General features: G+C 40.3%; 1 protein-coding gene across 9 annotated transcripts in view; it reads right to left on the bottom strand.

The window, feature by feature from the left end:
- mast4 (microtubule associated serine/threonine kinase family member 4) overlaps positions 1–12,471 on the bottom strand; it is a 435,748-nt gene that overhangs the window by 330,279 nt on the left and 92,998 nt on the right. The window lies entirely within an intron of this gene.

A 12,471-nucleotide genomic window follows, 5' to 3' on the forward strand; every position in this document is an offset into this window, starting at 1 on the left:
ATTAATCCCATTTTACCCATTTATATAGATTATAATGAAAATAAAAAGACTGAAGAATCCCAGGCATAAATGGCGGCTCTTGGAGACCAGTTCACATTTGTTTTCATCTGATCTAACATTCTTCAGCCCATCAGAGACCAAACTTTACAGAGTGCCACCATAAATCCCCTGAACAGCGGACTGAGCAGACGTAATTATCGGATGTCTAGCTCATCCATCGGCTACATCACATGGCAGCAACAGCATCACTTGTATTTATTCCACGCTCCTAGTGCATTGCATTTGAAGAGCATCCATCAACTGGACCTTACTCCAGTTGGCTTGAAATGAATGACATGAATACCCTGCTCAGTGAGGCAACATCAGGTATGCAGTATGTCCCAAATCACCATCTCAAAAGCAACTATTTCCGTTCAACTATTGAACAAACCAGCAAAATGCTGATCACTACTTCTGTCTAGCACCACTACGACTACTTTGATCACTTTGCACTAGAATATAATTAGTATTTCTGTTCTAATTGTGTTCTTTCTTTGAAAGGTTCTGTTTCATTTAATTAGTGTTTTTCTTATGAATGCTGCTCATGTAAATTTTACGTGTGATGCTACTACAAGTAATTTTCATTGCATCTACTACATGCATCTAATTAGAAAGTGAAAGATACAGAAATGTAGACTAAAAGGTTATTTATGTTAAATGCCTGCCCAGCACTTATTTTTGTGAAATGGTTTAAATTGCTCAGTGTCATGCCATAATGCCAGTTGGTCCTCTTCCCTTCCCAATTCCCACAAATGTCTGTGATGATCCATAAGGAACTCAGACTGTTGATTCCTATTAAAGCAACAGATGAATAGCCACGAGATGTGTGATCTTGCTAGCTTGGAGTTTAAATCAGTGCCAGTGCGGAAGAGAACTTCAAGGAGCTGAACCTGCCCACCAGCAGGAAGGGGACTGAGACCAGATAATGGTGTAATTATCTGCTGACAGCAACGATCACTGGATGTCTGTTTCAACCTCTGAACCTGCCAAAAGACCAAGTCAGTTATTGGGGACCTACTCTCGTCACTTTTTTTTTGTAGTCAGCTGTGCAGGAATGATTCACTCCAGAGAAGTGTGCAAATCAGAAATTGCCTCTGGTTCCGCAGCAGAAGGGTGAATTTCCACAGCTCCTGAAGGACAGTGATCTGCTCACATGAAGTACCCCATTGTTAATGCAGAAGAGCTGATTGCTGGCATGTAGCATCCCTGAGTCTGAAGAACCATGAACCATTCATTTGTAGCAGTGCCCACCGAGATCAGCCACCTGCTCATGAACGGCATTTCTTTACTCAAAGGGACCATGCTGCTCCCTGGACACCAAACTTTGCCAGGATCAACTCAACACCTCCATCGAAGCAGGACATTGTCCAGATTCCCTTTGTCTTTGTAATCATGACTGTCAATGAGCTTTTTCAAAGGAACACACTTGACTGCCAGAGCGGAGAACACCGCTTCCTGGCTCCGTGCAATCTCCAGTGAGGTAGGCTTCTTCACACCCCTGGTCATTGCCTGCAGTCAGTCAGCCAGGTTGTTACCTTTGTGCAGCACATCCACACTGCCATGAAAGCTTCTCAATTCTGGCTCTCTGCCAGATCCTCTGGGCAACATGGATATCCCTGCTCATCTGATCCAATGAGGCATCTCAGCAGGTGTCTTTTTTTTTTAAAGCGCATGTGCTTCACTTGCATAAGGAGGAAAGTTCCACCAGTTTGATTGGGGGGGGGTGGAGAGAAAAGGGTAGCTGCCCTCTAACTTCTTGCCATGTTAACCCAAATAACCTTTTCACTATCTTACTTGATCAGGTGAAGTGCAGTTGGAATGTTGGATATGGAGTGTGGGGTAGAAGAGGCGAAGGTCTAGGGCGAGTAACAGTTTGTACAAGTGCCTAGGCAGTCTACAAGTACGTTTCTGCATGAGAGCAGTATTTGAAAGGCTTGAGGCACACCTCAACATTACTCAGTTGTGCAGGGGTTCCCACTCATAGGGTTACCAACTCAAGACTCTTCTCATGGAGGTTGTGGCAAGTGCCCTGGTAACCATTCCCAACTACACAGGACCTCCTTAGTGGCATTCATCTCATGGCTGAGAACTTCCACATCCCATTTAAACCTGGGAGTTCCATCACTCTCCCCTGCAACCATTCCTCATTCTATGTACCTGTGTGTTGTTGTGGATCAATTGTCATGCTGTGTGTAACTCTGTGGCAACACCTTCCTACAAGTGCTTTCCTGCAAAAAGATTGGACTGAATTTCCTTCATTAGAAACCTTGAAGGTTACTTCTTCACAGCTTCATTCTGCGCACTCGATGATGTTAATACCAATTTTGCTTCCCTCAACCCCACTCTAACCCCCCATGATTTGATCTGACATCAGTGCCACGATGTAGATGCATCAAAAACAGTGCAATACCATTTCTATATTATCAAAACAATCCTGTCCTGAATTCAGATTTGGAAAACAGCATGTGCTCTTTTAAAAAAAACATTTGTTATACTGATCAACTGCACAAGTGACTCTCTTGAAAGTTCACCACAGAGACTGCCACAAAACGGGTAATTGTAACAATTACTTACAACCTCTGCATTTGACAGCTCACTTCTTTTTAAACTAATTCTAATTTAAAATACAAAAGTCTTTTTATTTCCAAATGGCAATTTCTATCATTCTCAAGTGCAATGATTCACACATTCTAAGTTCATTTCAAGTAACACCACTGATAATACAATTTAAAAGATAGTACATTTTGTCTGCCATTTTAAATTTATTTTACCAAATCCTTTAAATCTTTCTATTGGTAATAATAAAAATTATGTTTTTTGATTACATACTGGTTCCCTCTGCTGACCAAAATCCATATCACCACACCACAGAAAGGACACAACAATATTACAAAGATGCAGAGGACACTCAAGACAATTGTCAGGGTTGTATTTAAAAATCAAGGAGAGACTGGTGAGCTGGTTGTTTGCAACACAAGGCCGAGGTACAGTTTAACAAGGATGCTTAAAATTATGAGAGGCTTGGACAGACTGAGGAGCAGGAACCCATTTCCTTTCATCAGTACTCTTGACAGCCCCCAGGCTTCAGTCGTTGACTTGAATTACAAAGACAACACTTTCAGGAGTGCTTTGACATCATCAACTTGCTGAGTATACAAGAGTATGAAACTTCACTTAAACCAAGCCCTCTGACAATCAGCACCCGCAACTCTGGGCCACATCCCATTAGAAGGGTACATAGAATAGGAAAGTTTTGGAGGGATAACGGACCAAACACAGGCAAATAAGATTAGCTCTGAGATTGACAAATTGGTCAGAGTGGACTAGTTGGGCCGAGGGGCCTGTTTCCATGATAAATGACCAACTCCAGAATGACAGGAGCCATCCATCAGCAAAGACAGATTTCAATGATAAAATTTATCATCCCTTTCAGTGGGCCCTGCATAATTTTTGGCTATTTGAGTGAAATGGCACTTGAGGTTCATAGCCTACACAATCATCCTGGTCTATAATGCAGAGAGACCCTGCTCTCCTATACATTTCTGAAACTGTCTACTTACAGCGAGCACCTCAGACCACTGGAGAAATAATACCCAATCCGTCTTAGCAAATGGCTGAAAAGGCAAACAAATGCCTATATCCTCTCTCAGGACAGTGCTCTCACCTGTCACACAGAGTAATACCAAAATTCTGAAAATATATTTCAGGTTGTCTTTTGGATATTATTAAAAGGATCCATCTGCCCATTCAATGTGGCAACTTTGATGTTTTTCCGTCCACATTCTGAATTTTGACTTTTATTCCACAATCATAAACTTTAACTCAATTAATCCAAGCAAAGCCCTGCTACAATTGTGTGGCATGTGAAACAAAAATGAAATCAAGTTACTACGCAGCCTTGGGGCACTGAACAAAGCCACAGGAACAACAGTATTTACCAGTGTTTCAGGTAGCAACAAGTGTAAATGAGTTTTGAAGACAAGATCTCACATAGAAAATTGACTGGTTGGCTCGATTCTGGATAGACAAGAAGCTTGTCTAGCCGTTCACCAAGTGTAGAGTCAGGCTAACTTTAAAACAGAAATCTCCAGCTGTACCATAGTAAAGGATATAGCATGCTTATTTTCATTACATCTCCCCCTCCCCCACCCCATGGAATGAGTAACAATGATAGAAATCAAGGAATCTTTGCCCCTTCCGCCAGGCTGAGTTTCCACAGCAGTGAAATCATTGGTACCTCCTAACCAAAACATCCCCAGCAAGAACTGAGTTCTGCTGCAAGTGAATACACACTCTTCAGAAAACTTAAAAATGAGTTACGTCAGAAGTCACCACCCACAGTCTTTCATTAAATACGGAACAGAAGGGACGTCAACAATTGAAGGACGGGAAAGGAACCAGGGAGTTGCTGTTCAAGTCAGGTCAGGTGCACAGTAAAACTATGCACTGGTACAACGAAACACTTGCTCACAGCAGTATCACAGGCATGTAGGTACAGATGACAAAACATAAATTATACATAAGTTAAACATAAATTATACAAGACAGTGAAAAGAAAAGATTGCAAAAGCAATACATTACTGCAAAACAAAGACAGAGGCAAGTTCATGGATGTGCCAGATGTGGTCTGTAGTGTTCCAATGCTGAAGTAGGATTCAGGTTGTGCACATGTCGGCTCAGGAACCTGGTGGCTACAGGAAAGTATCTGTTCTTGCTGATGCTGTGGGACCCCTGTACCTCCTGTATGACTGTCATTATAATGCCTGATTAGTCAGTATCAAGTCTTCCACAACAGTCCTGTAAAGTCATTGCAGACTTCTTAATACACTTAAAGTTCCCAATTTCTGATATGGAAACCTTAGATATACTGTATGTGGTGGAATAATGCAAGTTATAGGAATAGAATTAGGCCATTTGGCTCATTGAGTGAGTAGGCTCCACTACAGGGCTGATTTTTTTCCCCAACGCCATTCCCTGCACTCTTCCTGTTACCCTTAGCCGCTTTACCAATCATGAACCTATCAATCTTTACTGTAAATACACCCAATCACATGTCTCGTATAGCTTTCTGTGGCAACAGATTGCACAGATTCACACCCTCTGGCTGAAGAAATTTCACCTCATCTCAGTTTTAAAAGGATGTACCTTCATTCTGAGGCTGTGCCCTCAGATCTTAGGTTTGCCTACTAATGGAAACATCCTCCCCATGTCCACTCTGTCTAGGCCTTTCAGTATCTAGTAGGATTTAGTGAGATCCCTTCTCCATCTATATAGGTATAACTGTAGAGAGACAGAGTATGGAAACAGGCCCTTCTGTTCACTGAGGCCATGCTGACCCATTTACATCAACCCATACACTCAAGACCCAGCAGTAGGACTGAGAATGGAGAGGGAAGAGAGAAGGGCTGAGACGGGTCAGATGGACCAAGGAGCAAAGGATAATAGGCAGATGCAGACAAAAAGATAGAGCCAGGTGAGGACAGGTTAGGGTGAAAAGCCGGGATACCAGTGCTGGCGCCTGATAAGTATGGAAAATGGCAAGGGGTGAGGGGAGATAATCCAGAGGGTGTAAGTAGGGAATGGAACCGAGGTGAAGGAATTGGAGAGAAAGGGAAGGTGGACTGAAACAGGGAATGGAGATCTGAAGGGAAAGGGAGCAAAAACAGGGTTGGGAAGGCTATACTTGTGTACAGTCGTGTACAGTTTTGGTTATCCTGTTATAAGAAATATGTGGTTAAACTGAAAAGAATACACAGCGGCTCTATAAGGATCCTGTCAGGACTAGAGGGCCTGAGTTATATGAAGAGCTTAGCCAGGTTCCTTGAATTGAATTGACTTTATTTCTTACATCCTTCACATACATGAGGAGTAAAAATCTTTACGTTACATTTCTGTCTAAGTGTGCAATTCATATGAGGGGCATCTTATAGAAATGTCTAAAATTATGAGCTGCTTAGGTGGATGGTAACAGTCTTTTCCTCAGGGACATCATCATCATTACATGCCGTGTTGTATGACGTGGGTAATCATGGTCTTTGACCATGAAGGTTCTTGGAAAAAATTTTCTACAGAAGTGGTTTGCCATTGCCCTCTTCTGGGCAGCATCTTTACAAGACAGTTGACCCCAGCCATTATCAATACTCTTCAGAGATTGCCTGCCCTGCGTCAGTGAGCGCACAACCAGTTCTTGTGATATGAACCACCTGCTCTCACTGCTTCACTTGACTCTATTCATAGGGGCTAAGCAGGTGCTATGCCTTGGCCAAGGGTGACCTACAGGCGAGTGGAGGGAAGGAGCACCTTACACCTCCTTTGGTGGAGACAGCTCTTTACCCTGCCATCCTCAGGGCAGGGGAGACCAAAACAAGAGGGGTATAGATTTAGGCTGGGGAGGGGGAAGATTTAAAAAGGTAACCAAGGGGCAAAGCTTTTCACCCAGAGGGTGGTGAGAAGGTACATGCAACCAGCTGCCAGAAGATGTGATCTGAAGTAGTTGAGGCACATACAATAGTATCACTAAAGCATTGGATGGTACTTGGAAGGGAAGCACTAGGAGGGATATGGGCCGAATGCAGGATATTTGGACTGCTCAGCATGGACTTATCATTGAACCAAAGAGCTGCATCTGTGTTGCACTGCTCCATAAACAATAATAGCTTGTAGATTAGGAAGTTGGGGGGTGGGCACAGGAAGCACTGGTTATCTGAAATTGTAAAGTTACTGTTTATTCTATGGGGTTTAGGCCATATTTTTTCCTCCCTCTTTTACGGATTGCGCTTTTCAAACTTGGAAGACTAAGGGTATTTTACGGTTTTTGGATTTATTTTTAGATGGTTCCCTTATGTCTTTTGAACAATTATCTAATAAATATAACTTATCAAGAATACATTTTTTTAGATATTTACAAGTTAGAAATTTCCTAAGTACTATACTTTCTTCCTTTCCAATGCTTCCTCCTACATATATTTTAGATTCGATAATTAACCTTAATCCATGTCAGAAAGGTGCATCGGCTATGATTTATAATATTATTATGAAACTTAGGAAAGCTCCATTTGATAAGATTAGGGTAGATTGGGAACAGGAATTGGGGCTTACCATTTCTGTGGATGATTGGGGGCAGATTTTACAATTAGTTAATACTTCCTCTATTTGTGCTAAACATTCCCTAATTCAATTTAAAGTGGTTCATAGAGCTCATATGTCCAAAGATAAGTTAGCGCGTTTTTACTCGCATATTAATCCTTTCTGTGATAGATGTTCGGGGCAGATAGCCTCTTTAACTCATATGTTTTGGTCTTGCCCTGCTTTGGAAACTTTTTGGAGAGATATTTTCAATATTATTTCTAAGGTATTAAATATAGATATCTCTCCTCACCCTATTACTGCTATCTTTGGACTACCTAAAATTTCTAGTAATCTTTCCCCTTCAGCCCGTAGAATGATTGCATTTCTTACTTTAATGGCGAAAAGATGTATTTTACAACATTGGAAAGAGCTTAATGCTCCAACTACCTTTTTTTGGTTTTCTCAGACGATTTTATGTTTGAATTTGGAGAAAATTAGAAGTAACCTTTATGATTCTTCATTTAAATTTGAACAGATTTGGGGACCTTTTATTCGATATTTTCATTTAATGTAATATTTACCCTTCTTTTTTTTTCACTGTTTTTAATGGAGGTCGGGATTGAGGACGTGATTTTATGTTTAACTCTGTTTGGTTTCAAGTTAGCCCATTGCTTTGCTTTGCTTTTAGTTAGCTGCACGGTGGGTTTTTTTTTGGGGGGTTTTTTTTTTCTTTTTTTTTCCATTGATATATATAAAATTTAGTATACTATTTTGTTATCTTGGTTTCTTATGTTTAAATTACATTGTTTGTAGTAATTTCTTTTTGGTATTGATATCTTTTGGAATTTTATTATACTTTAACATTGTATTAATGTTTATATGGCTTACCTTTTTTGTATACTTACTCAATAAAAAGATTTAAAAAGAAAAAGAGACTGAAAATGGAGTTGGACACAGGCTCAGCTTTAACTGTGATCTCTGTACACGACTACAAACGCCTATTTTCTCACATACCTCTGAAACGAACTAATCTACTGCTAAAGACTTACGCAGGTTAGAAAGTGCGTCCCAAAGGAAAAATTAAAATGACAGTGACCTACAGAGTTAAAACACAGCAGCTGAACCTCTATGTACTGGAAAATGGAGGACCACAGTTGTTGGGACGTGAATGGCTCAGGAAAATCTAGTTGGATTGGCACACCATCAAGGCACTAGATGTGTTAACAAAGGAGGGCAGCTTGGTGGGGAAGATGTCCGCAGCTCTCCTCTCACCCTTTGTCAACTACTACAACAACGAGGAGGAGCTAGACGTCAACGATGAGGACGAATATAGTATCCGTGGCCATGACTCGGATGAAGATACAGAGGATGCAAGGGAGACAAATGTTGCCAATAAGCAGGATGATGAAGACTACCTGGAAGTAAAAGAGCAGATGTACCAGGTGAAATTGACATCTCTCAAAAGACAGCTACAGCAGTTACAGAAAGTTACTTTGCAGGAGTATCAGAAAAGGATGAAGAAACTAGATAAACAATACAAGGAAAGGATACAAGATGCAGAGCTTTTTCTGCAACTGGAGACAGAACAGGTGGAAAGGAATTATATTAAAGAGAAGAAAGCAGCAGTGAAGGAATTTGAAGATAAAAAAATTGAGTTAGAAGAACAGAAAAAAAATGATTAAGAATGAGAGGCTAACAATGGAGCTCACAGGAGATTCTATGGAAGTAAAGCCAATAATGACCAGGAAACTAAGGAGGAGACCTAATGATCCTGTTCTAAGTACAGACAAAAGACGAAAACCTGCACCTGCGCAGTTAAATTACTTGTTACCACATGAACAGATAATGGAAGATCTGCGAACTCTCAGTAAGTTTAAATCTCCAAAAAGACCAGCATCTCCGTCTTCTCCTGAGCACCTTCCCAACACTCCTGCTGAGTCACTAGCACAAAGATATGAAGCACGAATAGAAGATGGAAAGTTATATTACGATGAGATGGTATCATAAAGATCAAGCTATCTATTCAGAATCTAAGAAAATATGAAGAATGGCTGTGTAATTAGCTCAGTCAGAACAAATGAGATATGGGTAAGGAAGACAAGTGATAGCACAAAGATGCGTATATATCTAGGACAGTTGCACAGAGTAGTCTTCATTATACGGAGACAATTTGCTGCCTAGAACTCTTAGCAAGTTGGAGACACACATATTCTTAACTCCCTATGCTCAGAGGTCAACTTTTTATGACTTTTATATGGAAATCTGTATTAAAACAAACAAGTTTATTGACAGATATTACCCGGAGAGGCAGAGAAGACCCCCCCCCCCCCGCACCCCGAGACTTGAGTTATAAATTGGTCTTAGACCAAAAGTTGAAAAAAGGCTTGTTATAATTTGATACTAAGTTACTTTGTTATAATTTGACATTATTAAATTGCTAAGTGAACAAATTTTGTATGTTTGTATGTTAAGGGTAAACATATTTGTTTAGCATAATGCCCCAGTAAAAAAAAAGCTCATACACTATTAAAATAAAAGGGGAGGAGTGTACCGTATAGCCTACAGTATAATAAGGGACTACTTTATGTTTTAGTAACACGTCGTTGAATGCGCTATTAGGTGCGTATTGATCTGTACCTGTGTGCCGAGTTCGGTTTCTGCCAGTAAGAACCATGAACCTTAGCTCCCATCTCCAGCGTTTTTATTAATAGCACTTTTGTGCAACCATGCCACATACACAATAAGCACCATTATTTTCCACTTCTCAACTATGCCTTCGATTCAGCTGTTTCTCAAATATATTTCACAGTTGGCCTTTGCCACTCAGAATTTGCTTGTCCCTCACGGACTCCGAGCTCTATATTTCACTCATTCACATACATCCTGGTATTTCAAGACCACTTTAAGTTATTTCATGACTATATATTTACCATACCTGCCAATTTAACCACTTACATTCAGACAAAAAGACATCAACATAAATGTAAAACATTTTTTTTAAACTCAGAAATAATTGGGAGGAGACTGAAGACAAGCACAAAATTAGTAAGTGTTTCATAAAATCATAGAAACACAACAGCATAGGAATCGACACCTTCAGCCCACTTTATTTTTCTTTTTCCCCTGAACATTTTATTTCTTTCTAGCCCACTTTATTCTCGCCATCATATAATAGTCTCATTTTCCCACATTAGGTCTATACGCCTCGTGTCTTTCCTATCCACACACACATCCAAATGCCTTTTAAACATTGTATCTGCTGCCACTGTTAGCAGCAGCCAGCAGATACTCACTACCCTGCCCCAAGATCTCCAACAAATGTCTTTACTCTCACCTTAAACCTGTGCCCTCTAATTTGAGACTACACCCCCATCCTAGATGGAAAGTTTCTGACTACTTTTGATTGATTGATTGATTGATTGATGATACAACAGGCCCTTCTGGCCCATTGAGCTGAACAGCCTGTAACCCACCTATTTAACTCAAGCCTAATCATAGAACAATTTACGATACCCAATTAACCTACTAACCGGTACGTCTTTGGACTGTGGGAGAAAACGGAAGCACTCGGAGGAAACCCACGCAATCACAGGGAGAATGTTCAAATTTCTTACAGATGGTGCCAGAACTGAACTCTGAACTTCAGAATGCCCCATGCTGTAACTGCATCATGCTAACCGGGATGTGACCACAACACCCAATACCACACTGCTCAATTTCAACCAATTGGTAAGAGCTTTGAGGAGCAAATGGGCAAATAGTCCTGTCTAGGTCCTTCATTTCATCAATGGGCAGATCAACACCTGAAATGTTTCATCCTGTATTTCTTCCTCAGACTTTGCTGTCTTTATATCACTTTAAAATTTTTAGGACCCACTAGGTTTGTAAAGCAAAATACACAAACCATATGCCCTTCATAATTTTAGAAACCTCCATAAGCTTGTACTTCAGGCTCCTACATTTCAGTGAGAGTAAACCTAGCCTAGCAAATCACTCTTTACAACTACATCCCTCCATTCTAGGCAAAATGCTGGCGAGTCTCTTCTGTATTCCCTCTACTGGTTACCACATCCCACTTGTAGTGTGGTGACCAGAACTATACACAATATTCCCTTTGTATTATGACACTGCAAAGCTATTGACTACATCAACAACATTCTGTCCTTCTATACTTCCTACCAAAGTTTTTAACCTCACATTTCCCTCCTTACATCCCTTCTGTCAAAATCTACCTCACTTAATCCAACAATGTCTGTCTGTCTAGGTACCATATCCGATGTGGACGTCGGTGACCATGGTTTTCCATATAGATCTATCCTTCGTTCTTAATCCAACAATATCCTTTGTAAATTCCATCTATCTCCCCTCAAAAATATTGGATAGGTATTTGTATTAATGCAAACTTGTTATTGCTTGGTACATAGAAACAGTATTAACACAGAGTTCCCATTTCATTTTATGTTGTCAAATCTCAGATGAAGGCGGCGGCAGAAGCAAGGTACAAGATGCATGCGTTTAACTGCATATGCCTCAGAATTAAATTGTCCTGCCCTATCAGCATTTGGATCAGTTTCCCTAAAGTTCTGTACAAGACTCTCTTTTACTAAACATTGGATTTCTAATTTATCATCAGTGTCCACACTGTACAATGTTTTATTTATAAATATCAGTCTTCTTGCTCTTTGCTGGACCCTCAGGATTTAGGGGACAGGCTTCCAGCTCCAGTTTTGTGGACTCTAAGGCAGTTGATGAGGCCAAAGTAGGAAATGATGGACAATTGATGCTCAACAGCAAGGGAGGTGAGCAGCTCAGGAGACGATATGCTCCTCCTAATATTTACGCTTGGTTTCTGTACTGTCCTGAATTCTCAGTGTAACCCAAATTGAGTAATCTTGAAGTGACAATTCATATAACTTGCAAGAGATGTTACTCTTTTTGAAAGCTTTGAGAACACAATTGAATCATTCCCTGCATCTTCCTGGCAATCTCTTATTGTGACAGAGCTCAGGATAAAACAGCTAAGATGATGAGCTCCTGCCAGTAACAGGCAAACAAAATACCAGGTCAAAGATGCTCATCAGAATCTCAGAATCAGGTTTAATGTCACTGACATTTGTCGTGAAATTTGTCGTCAAGATCTAAATGCTCTTGCACTTAAATTCCCAAACTGGATCACAACATCTCCAAAGGTCATTCATTTTCTGTGTGCTGTCATGTACCATTGTAAAAATACAATAACAGCATTTTCTTTTTATTGCTGTCTATACTGACATACAAAGCATATTACTCATGAATGATGTCAGGCATATGAAAATACCACTTATAAAAACAGTAACATATTTTATCTAGATGTTTCTGTACTTC

The sequence above is a fragment of the Mobula hypostoma genome, chromosome 5 (assembly GCF_963921235.1).
Source record: "Mobula hypostoma chromosome 5, sMobHyp1.1, whole genome shotgun sequence".
In the NCBI taxonomy this organism is placed as follows: domain Eukaryota; kingdom Metazoa; phylum Chordata; class Chondrichthyes; order Myliobatiformes; family Myliobatidae; genus Mobula; species Mobula hypostoma.